A 19,899-nucleotide genomic window follows, 5' to 3' on the forward strand; every position below is an offset into this window, starting at 1 on the left:
CATTGGTGATGTTAACTTTTGCATAGTGCTGTTTTTAAGACACTCGAGTTTGGTGCTACAGGCATTGCCATCTTGTTTTTTGCAACCAGATATGGCAATATTTGAGTAGGACGGAGCTGGGGAAAATGAAATGCAAGCCTGTGTTGTTTATGGTCACAATGACAATGCACTAAGCTAAACACCAAAGAGGGAAAGTTGCAGATTTTCAACCCATCTGAATTTTCCCCTAAGTACCAGCTAGCACTAATGGTAGCGAGATAGCTTAGTTGTCAGAATGCTAAACAAGACATTTTTAGACAGACAAATTTTCTCATCAAATTTGAAAACACACAGTAGGCTTTATCTAAGATAAGATAACATAGACTTTATTAATACTGCTGGGGAAATTCCAGGGCTACAGCAGCTCAAAAGAAAAAAAAAGGAAACACATCAGAATAACACAAATACACATTAAGTAGACAGGAGAAGAAATACACAGAAAAGTATAAGAAATAGAAAAAAAAATTGAATTAGTCATAATAATAATAATAGGAATAAAACAGACATTTGTACACAATAAAAACCCTAATTTAAACAGACAGTACAAAAGTTGGTCTATTATTTTTACAGTGTATGAATATAACTTTAAAAGGCTTCACAACTGATACCTAAACAGCTGACAACCCATTAACAGTATAAAAATAGCTTTGTACCTTTGAAAATACCATTTACATCACTTGGGCGGAAATAGAAATAAAAATGCAAGATCACTGGAAAATTCATCACCTACAGTCAATTGTTTGTAAATGTGTGTTTGAATTAAAGACAATGACAGGAAATAACTGTTTCAGCATCAGTCAGTCCAGTCCAGTCCCAGTACTCTTATCAATCTAGGTGGGAAAGAGCTAAAGAGCCAGTTCCACACCAAAATACCACTGAGGTCAAACAATAAGAAATGGCATCTGTCAACTACACGCTGAAATCTGCCTGTCAAATGTTAATTAAAATTTCATTCTTATTACAAAAGATTGTGTAATGATTGTTTTTCCTCCACCACTGTCATTTATCTTTCTCTTAATGTTCACTTTCATCAGTCTGCTTTACATGTGGGTGCAAAAGAAATTAAACAGTAAGAAAACACCCTGTAGTTTCATGGTGCGTTCCATTTGTACTCGTAAGTCGTAATTTCTGATTTATAAGTTGGAAACACGCCCCCTTGGGAAGGCGGAGAATGTCACAGTACCCCGAGCAAGCTGACCTCAAAATCCAACATGGCTGCTCCGTGCAACTACAGTAGTGAAAGCTGTAGCAAAATTGAGGTTATTAGCTCTTCTGTCTCAAATCAGCCTCAAACACAGTAGGCTAATGTCTTTTTCTATCTATGGACACGTTGCTACACTGTTTCTATGCACAAAAGCAGCCTAAAAGCTCATCTCGCTTGTCATTTCTGGTAAGTGTTTTAACAAAAGAGCACTGATTTGCTAGTCAAGGGCTAGCACTACAATCAGATTGGTCCTTAAGTCTGACTGCCCACTGGCTGATTCAACAAGTCAAATTGGCCCAAATCAACAACAACACTGAACACACTGAACAGACTCAAGTCACTGACCTCCCCAGACTGTCCGACGGCCGATAGCCGTTTTTGTGTGTCAGCATCTTAATGCATTGTTATCGACTACTATTACTAACAATGGCTAACCTGAATAAAGCTAACCCACAGTGAAATAAACCTGTTTTAATGGAACACACTTAACTCGAGTGTGACATCATTCTCATCTCCGGCTTCCGAGGTAAATGGAACGCACTATTAGATGTCACCCAAGTTTGTGATTTAGATCAAAGCAGTTTATGTAACTCTGGAGTAAATGACTGACAGTGAATAAACTGCAAGAACCATGTCAGCCTGGATAACAGCTCTGATGTTTCCATTCAGATAAAAGTTAAGTAGCTTGTGCATCGTCGTGCAAACTAAGCAGGTGAATCATCGGAAATATACACAAATCTATCTTCATGCTGGAGGAGGAACCACCATTGTTTGTCAATTACACACACACAACTCAGTTACTTTTTCCTATTAGAAAACTTTCCACACAGGATGTGACATGAAACAAGCATTTAAAACATGTAGATTAATTTTACAAACACCATAAAACTGTTGATTTGGAGAAAAGAATTAGATCAGCAAGTCGTTTGGTGTTGGATGGCTAACCTTTGCAACTGTCTTGTGCAAAAATGAATGGTTTTATTCTGGTGAATATCAGAATCAAGAAAATACTGATAAAAAGATTATCAATCGAGTTATGCATACAAACAAACTGCTACTTTTCTGGATAAATAGGATTTGGGAACTGGCACAGTGGCCAATCCCAACAAGTTGACATCAACTAATGATGGCAAACAATGGGTGCAGGTGTCATCAGACATGTTCTTGGTAAATCTTTTCTTTACATGTGTTGCCTTTGTTTGACTTTGACTATTGGCCACAGACAGACTTTTCTCCAGTGATGGCCCAATTAGAACATGAAATGAAAGAAGTATTCCTCTTTGAAAATGCACCCTGGGATCAGGGTGACCTATGGCATACAGAGGCAACCTATTAAAAGGTCTTAATAGTGCTGCTAAAAGATTTGATTCTGCGACAGCCAGCAAGGAAATTTGTGGCCTGTCAGATTGACAGGATGCAGTTGCTCTGGGTAAGTGCTAGGGTTGAATCGCGATTCAATTTTTAAATTTTTTTTATTGTATGTCTACAGCAATAACACAATAGATGGATAGATAGATCGAGTATTTATTGATCTCCAGGGGGAAATTCAAGGTCACAGTAGCTTACAGACATCACACACAACATCATAACAGGACGTTAAAATAACAAACAACAAACAAAACAATATACAACATAATAACTACATTTACATACTGAGAATTTTTTAAAATCAAAAATCGATACTGAATCGAATCTTAAAGTTTTCTGAATCACACACTTGCAGTAAGATCAACAGCAAGATATATACAACTGTAAATATGCCAAAGAACAAGACACAAAGAACACAAAGAAAGATCAACAGGAAGTTACTGTTTTAATTAAATTAACAGGTTTATATAATTCAAAACTGAAAAAAATAACTGAAACCGCTATCACGTTTAGACACTATGAGGTGAGGCCATCACTGAGATATAATCCTACTAATGTCAGTTCTCATATTGACTGAGTCATGTCATCCACTTAGTAAAAAACAGCAGCATTCAGGCACCACAGTGTGGCATTGGTCTATAAATACCTCCAGCTCTATGTATAGATGCAAGGCTGTAACTCCTGTCAATGTCACCAAAAGCCAATGACATAACAACAGCCAATGTGCCACTGTCATTGTACTATGTTAGCAATCAAGGACAACATCTTCAAACACAATATATTAGGGCTGGTTGTTTATAAAAAGACAAATAGTAACATATTTTGAGGATTTGCCCACAAATCATCACACATTTTGTACATTTCTCTGACCCAAATGTCTTCCTCCTGGTAATACAATCATTTAGCAGTGAGCTAAGCATCACTGATGAGTGTGTTTCATCATCTTCACTCCCTGCTGTGCTGCCCGTATTCAGCATCAAAATGTAACTTACTACTGGGAGCAAGGCAGTGAAACATTTCCTTCAACAGGATGTAGTTCCTTTGTCATGTTTGTGTTGGAGTTTGTATTCAAACTCTTGCATGCATTTATGTGTTTGTGTTTTACTAAATATAGCTTTGTTTCCCTGGTAACGCCTTATGATCATACTCATACCTTTAGCACAACAACTCCCATGAACATTTGTCAATGAAAATGATCCCATTCATGAAATGCTCATCTGCAATTTCAAAGATGAAAAAATAAATTTACAGTCCTCCTTTCTTGTGGTCTCTTTCTTTTTCACACACTCAACAACAGTCATACATATAAATACACTCATTAACACACACACACACACACACACACACACACACACACACACACACACACACACACACAAACACACATACACAAGGTTGGCCATTGGCCTTCAGGGCTGTGTGGGGCAGGAGGGGAATCATTCACTGTAAACTGAACAAGGACTGGCTTCCACACACACACACACACACCTCCCAACATGCATTTGTGATCACATGAAGTCCGATACGCTCTGGAGGGAGTGTGTGGAAAGGAGATCCATGATTTTAGCTTCTGCCTGACGCTTTTGTGTGCAGCTCAGCAGCTGAAAGGCAGCGATCAGCCAACCATAACAATGCATAATGGCTTTTCTGCCTCATCCACAACTCTAGAAGCGTGCCTCCGGTCGGGCTATCCCCAACTTACCCATTCCCCCTTGCTCCAGCCTCTACCACCCTTGATGTCTGTGTGTGTGCTTGTGCAGGTGGATGGATAAGGACTGCGTGTGTGTGTGTGTGTGAATTCAGGGCCATGGCTGGGACTATAACAGCGGAAGACCCCATTGAAAAGGAGTGGAATCAGCCAGTGCGACCGGGGGCCCCTGAGCCTGTCTGATCACGCAACAACAAGGGCACTGGGCCCCAGGATTGGTGCAGAGCTGGCTGATTGTATGTTCTGAGGATCAGCATGGAGTTTGGGGCAAAAGGTCTCCTTGAAGTTTCATCAACAAGAAAAATGCAAATACGCTTGGTGCAGCCCCTCGAGATGGGCGACTTTCATTACTGGATGCCAGACCCTTAATCTTTCATATTTGGGTCTGGATTTCCAGGCTACACAAGCTTAATAATTAAAAAGAAACTTGTGTTGTAAGTTTAGAACATAAATTATGTGAGGTGCACTTCTTTTAATAAACCACTGCCTGGGTGTTGGCAAAAACCAGAAACCGGCTTCCATTAATGATTTACTTGATGAGAGAAAATGCAACAATTCCGGCACTCTTTACAGCTGGGCCAATCACAGCTGCAGGCCTGTGGCTTCTTTGGGTATCACTTGGTAGTTCTATTAGGCACTCAGGTATGCTGAGTAAGGTTCCAGTCCAGATAAACCAGCACAAGATTAATGCTTAGGTTATTGGTTTTCAGGAATTTTTATGAAGTGGCCCTCAGACATACACAGAGCCCAAGGAACACTAAACTGTAAATGGTGAAAACTCATTGCCATCTTGACTGAGAATAAATAGTAAGGCATTCGAATAAACAGACCAAAGACAAAAATGGGTCACAGGTAAGTCAAAGGGATAAAATAGGTTAAAATGAAAATGACAAGAATAATAGCAAACGTGTAAAAGGTCTTTTTTTTTAAACATAATTAAATAAATAGTATTATGACACGTATGTTATTCAGTTGATTACAACAACCAACAGGTCCTCCCTTATCATCATTAACTGCTAACATCTAATCCCTCTATTCATTAACAGCTTTCTTTTACAGGAGCATTAGCATTTAGGCACCGGCACTGGCTCTACAGTAAGTGCCTCCTCATTCCCCTGCTCTCTGCTGACCAGTCCCAGGGGAACAGCATCCATTTTAGGGAGGAAAGAGCAACAGAAGAAAGGCAAAATGATGGAGGAGGAGAAAGGAAAAGAGGAGGACTGAAAGAATTAAGGTTATATGTCGGGGTGGGTGAGCTGGAGAGAAGTAAAGAGGTTGAGAAAGTGAAAATGAGAGGAGATGAGAGGAAGAAAGGAAAAGAGAGTCGACAGAGAAAAAGAGAGGGAAATCAAGTAGCCATCCGGTGATCATTTTACAGGCTGAGGGGAAGTGTTCCTGGAGAGGGGATGGAGCCAGATAAATGACTGAATGAGAGCTAAGTGGGTGGCAACTGGCCTATAACAGAGCTACTGGCCTTCATCAGTCCTACAGGTAGACAACAAGTATCACAGAGGCAAACTCTGACTTTACAAGCACAGATACAAACAAGAATATCACAGACTAGATTTACTTTTCACCTACCTTGAAGAGATGATAGAGAGATAAGGGTGTGCAGATACATATCATGTGAAACATGCACACTTTTTTCAACAATACAAATATTTTGTAGTATTTTTAAGCTTTGAAAACTGTGTTGACATGATATTAGGAAAACATTCAGTGGGAAGAGGGGCAGATTAATGTCTGTACAAATGTTCATGGCAATCCATCCAATAGCTGTTGAGATATTTCAGCCTTAACCAAAGTGGTGGATTGACTAACTGACCGACTACTGCTTCTGCTTTTGATTTTTTTGTTTAGTTAGTAAGTTACTTGTCTGAAGAAACAAAACCTCCACTGGCCCCTCTGCATTACACATTATAAATTAATAGCCCCATATGTTGACATGAAGTATTGAGTGTGTGGTGCATTTTGAGCGCGAGATAAACCCTCGGGTTTGTTGGAGAATTCAATGTTGTAAAACAAAACTGCCCATACAGACTGTAAGCAATAAGGCAGATGGTAGAGCAAAGAAGGTGAGTTTACATATGCAGAGCCAGAAGAATATAAGACAGATGGTCATTTGTTGACTAATCTCTCATTGAGCACCTTTTGCACATTTACACTTTGGCCAGACATAGCTGGCTAAAGACCCAACTCACTTTTCTTTCTTCCTCTTTTTTGCATTGACAGGTTTCACGCCCCCAAGGGCATTATAAATGTTCAGGTTCCTCAGAATGTAGTCGATATCTTATACAGTTAAAGTTCAAAATCAGATGAAACCAAATGATGTGTGATGATGATGACAAAACTGAGCACCAGGTGTCCCTGTCTCTCCTCTGTCTGCCCCCACTTAATAACAGACCTTCTCTCTCTCTCTCCACCTGGTCTGCTTGGCAGCCAAATGTAGTCCTGGGAAGTGAGTGAGAGAAGCTGGAGAGCTTTTGGTTTCAATGCTAACACTTAAACTTTGAGACTCTAATAAGAAAAAGTGCTCTCTTTCTGTAGCTGAGGAAGGCAGAATTATAAACAAATGTAAACAAGTGCATACATTATACATGTGCGTGTGTGCGTGCGTGCGTGCCTGTTCTTGAGTCCTTAAAGGCCCCTGGTATCCAGCAGAGGAATGCAGCAGTCTCTTGAAAAGTAGTTGTCAGCTAATGAGAATTCCACTTGGAGCAGGAAGGAAGGGCTTAGAATGCGTGTCCCTCAGCGAATTGGGGCGAATGTTAATCACGATGCCTTTAAGTACATGCCCTTGCACGCACACACACACACACACACACACACACACACACACACATACATACGCACGCACACACACACACACACACAGACACACACACACACACATACACACACGCTTGCATGCATGCACACACAGGAGTCTAGACCGAGCAGAGAGCTGCAGAGCCTGACACATGAACGGATGGAAGGGAGGGAGGGGGAAGATGGGGAAAGCGAGAGATGATGTTTTTAAAAACTAGGCTCGGTGTTGTCTTTGTGGTTTGGAACTAATTGGTTTCAGATGAAAATCAGCGCGCACAAACTTGAGAAGGCCTTAATGTTCTTTGCATTGCACTCCATGTCCCTTTCACAAAACACCCTTCACCTCTCTGTCTTTCCTTCACTTTCTCTTCCTCCTGGCCTGCCGTCTTCCAGTCCTGACCAGGCAATTCATCAAACTTCCTCTTTTTTTTTAAAGCAACAATTGCAATGTCATGGAGGCCATCGCTCAAGACAGTTGCATTAAAGGAAAAACCATACCATTTTTTAAATGAGTTTGGATTTAACATGAAAAGCAGAGTTCTCTTTGGTTCTCCAGAGAACACACTGACCACTTTACTTGCTAGGGGTCTGTACTTCCTCCCTCTCTTTCTCTCTCCTTCAATCTCTCCTTCAATCCATCTCTCTCTTCCTCCGTCTTGCCTTCTCCCCGTTTTGCCATGAAGGACACCAGGCCTCTAGAGATCCCGTCCCTCAGGAAGAAAGCAAGCGTCCCCATCCCTCCTACTCTTTTTTCATAACCTATTATTTATGTCTGACAGACCTCCTCCAGACAAATGGCTGCCATATGGAGAAAGAAGGCAGAGGAGAAAGCAGAAAGGAAAATCTCTCTGAGTCCTCTTTCTCTCTCTGGCCCTGCAAGCTCCTCTACATGGGTTTTAAAATTTGGATCCGTTTTTGACAATGCTTCCTGAGACTGTGTTAATATTTCCTGTCGGGTGGCTACATGTCTTGGGCCACATGAGTGGCAGTAGACAAATCTGAGCTGCCTCATTGAGCTGATGAAGATATCAATCATGTCTCATTCATTGTAAAGTGACCACAACTGCACTCACACTGTTTCTGTGGTCCACAGGGACACATTTCTCTGCCATGTACCTTACATGTAAAGCGTATAGCTAAATGATTTGTGCAAATACAGTTTAAAGGGATAGTTCAGGTTGTTTGACATAATGTAGTATTATAGTTACAACAATGATGTAAAAAGTGGGACGACCCTCCCACTCTGTGCATTTGTGTTAAATAATTGGGTTTTAATTCTACACTTAACTATGTGTGATGCCTCTTCTTTTGTTGTGAATTTGAGCTGGTTCATTACAAAATGGGGGCTCGTCATATTTTGCATTTAAATGAGGCTTTTGATAGTTGCAAGTCTGAGAATTGTAAAAATGTGTTAGTGTGGTAGTTTGCATTGAGCTTTTCTCTTCTGTTCTCTGTGGTGAGTACTCATACTGGATCTTTGACTTGTGACTGGTACAGTTGTTTGGGAAATTCACACATGTTTTGGTGATTTGTACAGAGAGCATTAGCTGTCTCTGCTGGTTTGACTCACCTCTTTGTAGAATAAACATTTTTCTAATTTACCATTGTGTAAGCCAGGTTTTGATTTATTTGCTTGATTGACTGATTTCCTGGTAACTGACCGTTACCTGTCTGACCAAGTAAACTGAACTTTATTGTTGCATTGCCTAGCTCGGTGTCATGCTTCTGGGTTCCATTCAGAATACAGAATTATAACTTTTGCACGGGTAAGGTGGTTTACTCTTTGTTTTTTGCTGTAGTTCCTTTAGTCCTGTTCTTCTTTTATTGCATTTGTCCTTCTGTTATTCTACCTCTGCTTTTTTGAAGGTTTGTCCTTCTGTGGTTACTCGTCTTCACTTCTCTCTGCAGTCCCTCTTCCTGTCAGAATAAAAGTGTCTCTTATGTCTGGTCCCAGAGGAAGCAGCTGGCCAGCTAATCCCCATGAGACCCTCTCCTCCTCCTCTTTCTCCTCCTCTTCCACCCATGCACCCCGTCCCTGAATCTCCGTTCCTTCCTTCCTTCCTTCCGTCCTTCCTTCCTTTCTTTCTTTCTTCCCTTTTCTTTCTTCCTTCCTTCCTTCCTCCCTCTTTCGTTTAATTGCTCCCTTGTCCCTGTCGGACAAAACAGTACCTTTATGGCCTCTATGCCTCTCTCCCCATCTGTCTAACCCCCATCACCCCACCATTTCTTCCCTCTCAGAGCAAAGCAACATTTAAAGCAGAAATAGGGAAATTGTTAACAGCAGGTTTTTGAGCCAGGAGGCCGAGGCAGAGTCCGGTAGGGCTCAGAGTCCAGCAGAGCAGAGAAACAGGCCTTTGTTACTGAGGGATTAGTTAGGGAGGTGAGGGTAGGGTTGCCACCTCCACCTTTAATCACACCATCCCCAGTACAACACCTTATCTCACACACACACACACACACACACACACACACACACACACACACACACACACACATTAGGAAAATATCCACTGCCTGCATAGATGTGTCCTGTAGAAGTTTTACAGTTTTCTGGGACTTATAAACTGAAATAAGATCTCAGTAAGAGCACTTTCATTTCACATTTATTCATGTTTACTTGGATGTTTGACCTAACATGTGCAAATCAGTATAAGTTATTCCATTACAGCCCTGTGGTCACTGTTAAAATCATCTGGGGAAAGTGACCATCTGGGTTTAACATTGTGATTCAATAAGGAAGGCAATGTTTTTCTCTATAATGAATAATGAATGAGCTGTTATCTGCCGTCTGTCTCCAATCTCTCTCTGTCTTTGTTTCATTGTGTTTTAGTTTCGCTTTCATCAGCTCGTTCTTGATGGATTCTGTCGTTAGAACTGTGTAATACTACATGTCTTTCACCACCAGTAAACTACTAAGAGAAGAAAACACAGCAGCTGTGGTTAAAGGTGACCATGATGGTAGCCAGAGGGTTGGACTCAAAAACAAATGAGCAAATAAAAGATGTACAAATAACTAGCTTGATATAAAAAAGAAAACAAGCTTGGACGTTTTGTGTGCAGAGAAGCTAAACGTTTGTGATGTGCTGAAAATAAATCAGGGTTATTTCTTTTGGTGACACACAAGACATTTGATGGAACTCAGATTTTTATGAAAGGCTTACAAACGAAAACATCTTGTATGTTTGATCTTGCGCTTGCTGTTTTGAACTGCATATCTGAGAAGAATATGAAGACTTTAGTCCTAAAATGAGATAATAATGCAACTGATCCTGCATTACTGGGTGCTGCCTGGCATGAAAATACAACTCTGACAAAACTGAGTTTGGCCATAATGGGGATTTTTGGAGGATTGAAAGAATTTTGGAAAGAAAATGCAACTGGACAGCTTTGATTTGCAAACATCAATTAAAAACATAGAAGGTGTCTGCCTTGGTGACCGAAAATCCAGCTGAGGCTTTACATCTTTGCACTACAGCGGATAGGTTTACAAAAGGGCAGTACATCAGCATCGACTATTATTCCTATTTTAACCATCCATCAATACCTCACTAAATCACAAAATGACATTTCCTGTCTTCTGAAGAAAATCCCCAGCATGTGGCTGTAAGGTGTGTGCCCTAAAAACACACGTGCAAACTGGTGGGATCGATCAAACACCACGGCTGAGCTTGATGTTCCTCTGCCATGGAGAGAATGACAACCTCATGTTGAAGATTTAGCATCAAGCTGGAAAATGCAAAATGAGGCAGGTTAGTATTGGTCTTTGATGAAATATATCAAATGGCTTTTGAGGGTTTTTCTCTTTTCACCTTTTATCTCTCTCTCTCTCTCTCTCTCTCACTCTCTCTCTCATACTGTCTGTCTCACTCTTAGTTTTGCGCTAAACTTTCCATCCACAGCTTGCCTCTCCCCGTGTGTGCTTTGAAGTCCTCAAACTGTTCTTTTGAAGGGCAGAGTCATAAAACGTTCTTTTATGCAGGCCTGGTCTCTTTGATGGGGTTGTCACTTTGTACAATGCTCCGTTCTTGGCTTCAGAAACTTCAGACAGGCATGGCCACACCCACACAGACGGACGGAGAGACAGACAGTTAGACAGACCCCATGATTGACAGGGAGACTGTCAGATTTGGTGCCTTTGCACATTTTTGGGGAATTAATAAGGATTGAATACATAAAATTGAGATTCTGGCTAAAGACATTAAGGCATTAAGAAAAGGGCGCTGGCGTGCATGGCTTATCTTATTGTCTTTTTTAATCATGCACAACAAAGCAAAACATGCAATAATTAAATCCCCTTTGCAATACCAATGACATGGTGCCAGACATGCCAAACACTAAAATATGCACTTCAATATTCAATGGAAAATGCAGTGCTTTTGAGCCGGTGAGCGAAGTTCAGAAAAAAAATAGTTTCACCCAGGAAATGTTTGTTCATTCCGCGGAAATCTCTTAATCCAAACCACAATCTTTTTTCTTAACTTGGTTTTGGGGCCTAAACTTAACTGTTTTAGCTGCATGACGGTATCCTTGTTTGGTTCAGAGCCCGGGAGGCGAATGCAACAGGCCTCTCCGTACCGTTTTGTACTTGTGACAGTCCAGCCTATCGCCGTGGCCAAAGCTTCACAGGTGACCAGGGTGTGACTGGTTATGTTTGAAATGTGCCAACACTGGAGGTGAGGTGAGTTGAGCTTTGAGAGTTTGTACTGCCTCAGCGCATTCCAGAGACCAGACCCATGGTTCCTCCCTCCGGAGCAGCTGGCGCATTGGGGCCTTTATGGCCGAATATTAAGGCATGAACTTCATATAGTAGCCCGTCATGTCCAGTAGCACCATGTACCACCACATCATCGAGGTAGATCACCACTCCTGGTATGCCGGCCAGCACTGAGGTCATGCTCTATGAAGATGGTGGGAGCCGTGATATTGTGCCGTAAGCTCCTTAGACGTGGGCAGTGGATATCTGTCAGCAATAACTTCTTTGTTTACTGTGCGGAAGTTCACACAGACTGCTCCACAAACCAGCTCAATAAAGCACTCCGTGGGGCAGCAAACTGATCCTTCAAAAGTTTCTCTGTCCCTGCATAGTCCGTATTTGTCCCGTTGCTGGTTAGCGTCTCCAGTACATGCTGTCCCTAGACTCCCAAACAGCGCCTCAGAAATGCCGTTTTCTGAGCTGCACTCACGTTGGCTAATCCTATAGTTTGAAGGTACATTTGAAAAGACTGGTGCCAGCGATTCCACAGTATTGTCGGCTCACTGGAAAGTGCAAGGAAAGGAGGCGGAGGAGGGAGAGAAAATTGAGCCATCCTTGTTGCCAAATTGCGGTGTTTAATAAGACACTGGACGAGCTGTTTAAGCGTGCTGCTTACTTTACTTTCAGAAAACCGAAACTCCACATTTCAGAACAAAACAACTGTATCTCACGCATGCCCCAAGGCGCTGCAAACTAACACGGGTTAAGTCATTACCAAACTTACGCAGATCAATTTGTCCAGAACGGACAAACAGTAACACACTGCACTGACTCATTTTGAATTCTAGTGGCTACAACTGATTGCTCTAAAGGCTTCTGTTGAAAAGCATGGGATCTGTTTCCCTAACAGATTCCATACTCTAACCCTAATTCACTGTATGCCTAATTTAGACAGCCAGCACCTTTGGGTTATCGACTATGACAAAAAACTGTGACAGACTTTCTATTTCTGTAGGTTACTAAAACACCCGGGTGTAAAAACCTAATCTCCAAGGCTTATACAGCAGATGTATCCCAACCTCCTGACTTCCATATTCTCCTGTTGGTCCCCTGTTGTCAAACTGTGGCCATTACAGTCTGGGTTGGGTTTCCCATAAGCATCCCAACACTAAGACAATCTTTGTTCCATTGTGAGCCGCGAGCACTGAGAGGCTTTTGGGAAGCTGGAACCTGGCTGTTCCCAGGATCCCTTTCACCTGGGCAGGAGAACAACAGGGGGAGAAAGGGGTAATACAGAGAGCGGCTGTTGGGGAGCAGGAGTAATGTGAATACAAACATGCATGTAGACACAGCATGAAACCAGTGCACGTTTTCTAACATGCAGGCAGAGAAGCATGGTCCAAACCCCAAAATCTGCAACAGCATGGCTGGGTGAGCATACTAATGGATGACTGCAAAGGAGCGACTTACTGTAGAAGCTAGATGTTTGAAGCAAACCAATTGATTGAAACTTTCTTCTTGCAGGCATTCATAGTGTTGCACTCATTAGCGCACACTAAAACGTGCCACAAATAGTTGTGTGAAACACGGACAAAGAGAGCTTGAGAGAGAAGTTCAGACCATGCATACTTTTTCACCTCCTTAACAATAAAATAAACATCTCTGATTTTGGACACATTTTAAAAACTGTTCAATTCTGTCATTAAGAGATTTTCAACTTGATGGTGCTTTGATATACTTTGTGTTTAAAACCCTTATAATTCATTTTTACTCAGTTATCATCAATTCTATAAAAAATAAAACATGTCAAGCTCCCCACATGCTCTTGAAAGCGGACTCAAATTCACATCAGCACTTGACAACTGGCTAATTGTTACAACATGAAAATGAGATGACAGGCCAGAAAGGCCACTAGCTATTTACTATCTGCATAATTTATGCCCACGGTTTTCTAACAGAAATTATGACTGGACTCTGTCGGAGGTGTCAGAGAGGAGGATGCTTTCCAAACTACATGTCATCTTGGACAATGTCTCCCTCCCACTCCATGGCGTGCTTCTAATACACAGGAGCACTTTCAGTGCAAGACTAATTTCCCCAAAATGCACTACAGAGCGCCACAGGAAGTCATTCATGCCTGTGGCCATCAAACTTTATAACTCCTCCCTCTAAGTTTCTGATACACAGAGACCTAGCGAGTTTGAAATGTTATCTGTTTTTTGCAATAACACTGGATTAAAATTTGTGTAACACTCTGCTGCTACTATTTATCAATTATTACTCTTCAACATTACAACTCCTTAATTATGTAAATGCTGTATCATAAAAATTCCTTTAACTATGTAAATACCATACATATCCACACTCCTTATATTTCTTTGTTTAAATTTCTACTGTGATATTTTTATACTTGTGCAACTGTAACACGGAATTTCCCTTTGGGGATCAATAAAGTATTTCTGATTCCGATTCTGATGAAACTGGAGGAAAATGAAAGTATATCAAACTTCATCAGCGGTTAACACTAAGCAATAGCCTTTCCAGCTCAAGAAAAAAAAAAAAGTCGAGGTGCTTTCTAAATGTATTGCTGTGCTATGAAAGCAAAATATTCCTGTGCCAGGAAATCATTTTTTAAATACGCAGTACCGGTATGTTTGTGTGACAGGACCCACAAACTTCTGAAATATCCATCACCCTCACATTCAGAGTTCAGCGGAAGTGCTGTCAGTCTTGAGTATGTGAAACAGATTTCTAGGACAAGATCTCTATACAAACATCATAAGGCCTCTGTTAAACCGGTTTGATCATCAACCTGTTTTCTTGCTGAGCATGTCTTCCGCTCTTTGGTCTGTGGAGTGTGTGTGTTGGTGAGGCTTTTGTCTGTGTGTCTCCTTAGAAGGTCTAAGAGGATGTAAATCACCCCGTCAAAAGTGAGGGTTGTGAAAACATCCTGAGTGCACACTAAGACAACACACAGACACACACACACACACACACACACAAGAATTGTCCAAGTGAGATGAGTAATAATTCAGCTGTGGAGTGAAATGAAGGAAACTATAAGAATCTAAATTAAAACAAACATATGTGCTTTTCCAGGACAATAATATTACGTCTTTAACATGTGCTGTACAATGCAGAGTCACATGATCGGCTGGACGGAGATGGCGGCTAGAGGCAAAGCTCCTGGACCAACTTTGCCAAATAGTTGTTTTCTATGGTTCCTACTCCGGTATTCTACCCAGTGGCGTAGGCAGAAATAGTATTTTGGGTGGGCCAGTGCAAAAGTGAATGGGCCATTTTCAAAAAAACGTTGAACTAGCAATAAGAACAAACAACGATTTTACCTTCCAACATACTGCATTACAATGGCAATGGCGGTACTGTCTACAACATGCTCAAGCAACAAATTACACAACAATATAGACAAAAAACTGTTGATTTTAACAATATATTTGCACTGGTACAGCAATCCAGTTTGGCAGCAATCACACATGTCACATATCCTTTGTACATTGACAACAGCATTGTTGCTTCAGGACCATGGCCAGAACATGAGCAGCAAATGTGCTAGCAGCAGTAAAAGAAAACCAAAAAAGGAAAACTTCCAGCCAAGCACTGTTTGAATTATGAAAGATATAATGAAAAATGTCCAAGGCGCCAACTCTTAGACAGTGTATGGAGTCCATGACAGTAGCTAAGTTTCCATCCACTTGTGAATCGAATTATTTGAAGTTCAGTAAAAAAACTCATGCAAATAAAGCTGGTGAAAGTGTGTCTCCATGCAACACTTTAAAGTGAATAACAACCTGTGTGAAATGATGTTACATGCTGTTTTGCGATCAATTTGGTATATCCAATTGATTTTGGAAATTTAAGGTGTTTCCATTCATTTTTGCACTGAATCGCTCAACATTCAAGCAAACATTTGCAAAGAGTTTTTCTCTTGTCTCCTTGTTCGTCCACTTACATCTGTCTTTTTTGACACGTGCCATGTGTGCAAACAGAGCGGAAATACTGGGCGGAAATTAACTAAAAGTTCTTCTTCGTTTTGTGGCGGGTATCGCATAAGCCGTATATCGATCAAGATAAAATCCGATGAGACCGAATGTATTTCCTTTGAGTCGATATTCATGAAATTCCAATGAATTTTAGTGTTTCCATAAGGCATTTTTCATTCAATATTGCTTACTTTGGATAAAAACGTGTGGATGGAAACACAGCTAGTAACAGGATCAAAGAAAACTAAAAACTACATCACTCACAGATCAGTTATCGTCTTATTTAATGTGGGCAAAACACCAGCTAGAAACCAAATTAAATGACTGCCCACAGTTCAATCATCCCTGCTAACATCCCTATTATTATGCAGTTATTTAAGCATTGAGGTCTTCACCTGCTTAAACTGGATTATTAACCGTAACTATTATGCTGCTCCTCAGTGTTGAGGCCCCTTCTCACTTGGTTTAGTCCAGGTTTGTCTGTCTGCTGGCGTTAGAAAGTGCTATGACAGAGCATTGGTCATTCCTTGATGTTCTTTTTCCAATGTTTCTAACAAACATGTTGGCCCCATTATCTCACATCTTATCGAGGCTTGGAGACTGGCTAAAAAAACTGCCATATAGCTTGTAACTGGCACACTTTGCCCCCTATATTCAATAATTCAGCACTCCTGATTGGGGGGAAGCAGATAACAGCCCCACGATGGGAGCAAAGGGGACTTCATTGTCTAAAAGACATTTTTAGCGAGGTTGGCTTATTGCCCTTTTCTGACTTGCAGAACGTATTCAATCTACCACATTCCTCTTTTTTCCTTTTACCTTCAATTAAGATCAGCACTCAAGGCGTACTGCATCCCTTGGCATCCATCCTATCCGGCAGTTATTTTCTGTGTGCCCTAAAAACTGTATGATGGTATCTAGGCTTTATCAGCTCTAAGTGATGTCTGGCCACTCTGCCCATCCTATTGAGAGGATCTGGGCATGTGATTGCCAAGGCCTGAGTATAGATCTCAGTTGGCATGATGTTTGGTCCAACATTCTAGAAGTATCACGCAATCCAGACCATCAGCAGATTCACTACAATTTCATTCATAGGACATATCTTACTTTGGACACTTGAGTCAAATGGCACCTTTCTGCCAGCCTTTTTTTAAGACGTTAATCTCAGAGCATCTGAACACGCTGTGACACCATATTACATGAAAAAATCTGGCTCACGAACATAGTGTGCCAATGATTTGTTTCCATTTCCCTCACCTCGGAAACTTATTTTTTTGGTTTCCTGTGTCAGTTGCAGACAGCTGAAAGTGTTGCCACACCAGAGGGCTAAATATACCACAGAGACATCTGTGGTAAGGAGCTTTTGAAATCATGCAGATAAGCGTTTTGTAGAGATGTGGGCTGTGAAAATGTCAACTTCGTAGTTATTGTAAGATGGCTTGCAGACGGTAAGGGGAGTAAGGTAAAGTAAATTCAGGAAATGTTGCTTTATTTGAAGAAGCCAAGCGATGCACTGAACTGAGGGTTCAAGACTTTTGAACCTTAATATTAACTTTCTCCTCCTTATCATTATAGACCTGTAATTTGAGTTACAAATGAGGGTGAGAACATTCCTTAGCTGTATAACAACAAATGCATGGAAAGGAGCGTGAACCAACTTTAGATGGTCAAATAAATTCTAGGTTATACCTTTAAACAGCAGTGCCATATGAAATCAGAACACCCAGCTGCTCTTTGTTTTTAACGTATGTCCTTGTTAAATATCAAAGTCATATATTGTCCTGTAGCTGTCATTGAGAAATAAGAAAGTACTTTGATAGCTGTCGGAGAGCTATCAAGTCATGGGTCAATGGGTCACATGGCAACAGGCTGCAAAGGCCACAGAGGAAGAGAGAGCAAGAGAAAGACACAGACACAGAAGAGAAACAAGCAAAGACAAATGCTTATCGCTTGAGTGCCCTCGTGTCGGCAGCGCCATCTCTGACTGTCACCACCTTGAGTGACACACATCGGGGTTGAGGGGTCAGCAGGGGTGAGGAAGTGTGATTTATCTGTGTGTGTGTGTGTGTGTGTGTGTGTGTATGTGTGTGTGTGTGTGTGTGTGAGGAGCTGTTAACTTCCTTCGAGAGGAACAATAAAAGCAGTGATTGCAGGACAGATTTTGAGCTAAACAAAGTGTCAGGAAGTATCCGCAGGAATTAGTCAAGGCTTTTTTATCTCTATAACTGTGAAACTTACGCCAATAACAGATATGACACATCTCATCTTGCTTTTAGTCTAGTCATGAAATCTGCTACAAATTTTATGTAAAAATCAATTACATTAAACAAAATGTCCATCTAAAAATCTAATAGTATTAACTAGTGCTTTATTGCCGATGGTCTGCAAATTCATGTTTGATCACTCAAAGCTTCAGCAAATCTATCTTATTACTTCCTGGCCGATAAAAAAGTACCAGCCCAGGAGCAGGGACTTTTGGGGGAGCGGAGATGAGGGCCCAGGACCCAAATTCTTACTCCAAAAAATTGCGTTCATATAGAAGTAAAACAATGATGTACATTGTGGTGACAAATGTAATCACTGGTGATGGTAAAGTCAAAATCCCCTAAATGTTAGCCAAAGTAATTAAAGCAGAATTGAAATGCCAAAATTAAAACATTGTGGCAAAAGTGAAAGAAAAACAAACAAACCTGAGAAAAAGCAGGGCAAACGTTTCAGTTTAATGCCTGTGACTAAATGGACAGGAGAAAATGAGTTGTGTGCCACTCTAAGTGTTTGCATATATGTGACATATAGTATGTATAGCAACAAGCTAAAAAGAGAGAAAAAAAGTCAAATGCCTTCAAGAAGCATTTACACACAAGCTTCATTAAAGAAAGAACAGTAGATGAAGGCGAACGGGGGATGGTGAGTGAAGGTGGAAGTGTGCGTGAGTGACAGTATAGAGGATAGGTAGGGGGCAAGACAGTAGGTGGTTGGTGTGACCATTGTGAAAGGATAGGCTACTGTTAAATCGGGGGGGAGCTGCAGAGGAGATTGGAAGTGAAGTAAGGGTGTGACTGACATATGGATAGTGACGACTAGCAGGGGGTGGTAGGCAAAGAATAATGGTGGCAGGATGCGGGTGTGCTGCAGTGACGAGGGTGTGTGTGTGTGCCACTGGAGGCTATGCATGGTCTCCATGTTGTTTCAGGTGTCCATACACCCCCAGCCAACCAGCAGGCCCTAGGGGGAGGACTGGCAGCTCATTAGCCTGATCAAAGACTCCTCTTCCCCCTCTGGTTTAACACACACACACACACACTTTTCTGTGTTTACCTGGCTAATCCAAGGCTCAATATACAGGATGTAGGGATCAATTTAGGAAATGATGATGTGGTGATAAAGGGAGGGGTGGAGAAAAGGAGAGGTGAGGTCCAGATTGTCACATTGCCGGCTCAATTATGCACATGCTTTACCTTGCAGACCTAGTTAAAAAACAACAACAAATGAGTTCTTTGGGCCACTATAGTGTTGCTTAGTGGTGAGAGTATTGGTGCTATGGTAGCCTCAGAAAATCAATTTGTGAGGAGTATATTTCATATTTTCAATATATCTGTGTAAAGTGCATTAGTTTAAAATAGTTTTTATAAAGCAAGGCAAAGTCAATCAGCCATAAAGGCTTGGTAAACTCTAAATGGGACAACTGAAGTTAACATTGGGCTAACTCAGTCTTTTAACTTGATAAGTTGGCCAATAAGTTACAGAACTCTTTTATTCATGTATAAAAAGCATGTACACATATGATAATGACATATAATAAATTGATTATAAAATATTATTGCGTTACGTAACCAGATTTCTCGTTTACATATATATACCATGTATATGAGTGCATACAGTAACATGTGACAAAACTCATCTGATGCTGAAAAACATTATTTGTAGATTACAATGAGCTGTCAGGATATAATCATTAGCTGATTACCATGACTAACTATACCATGATTCAGCTTCTGAAGCTAAGATGATTCATTTTAGTGAGAACTGTAACATGTATAAAAAAAAAAAAAAAAAAAGGCCCTATAGTGAAGAGCCA

At 41.0% G+C, this 19,899-nt stretch overlaps 1 long non-coding RNA gene across 1 annotated transcript; it reads right to left on the reverse strand.

Annotated features, from left to right (window-relative positions):
• Positions 1-2,285: 2,285 nt before the first annotated feature.
• Positions 2,286-15,262, reverse strand: LOC117955820. The gene is made up of 3 exons (XR_004659135.1): positions 15,153-15,262; positions 12,804-12,809; positions 2,286-2,297 (listed from the first exon to the last, which is right to left on the reverse strand). It is a non-coding gene; the product is annotated as an uncharacterized LOC117955820 (long non-coding RNA).
• Positions 15,263-19,899: the final 4,637 nt, after the last annotated feature.

The sequence above is a fragment of the Etheostoma cragini genome, chromosome 13 (assembly GCF_013103735.1).
Source record: "Etheostoma cragini isolate CJK2018 chromosome 13, CSU_Ecrag_1.0, whole genome shotgun sequence".
NCBI lineage: Eukaryota > Metazoa > Chordata > Actinopteri > Perciformes > Percidae > Etheostoma > Etheostoma cragini.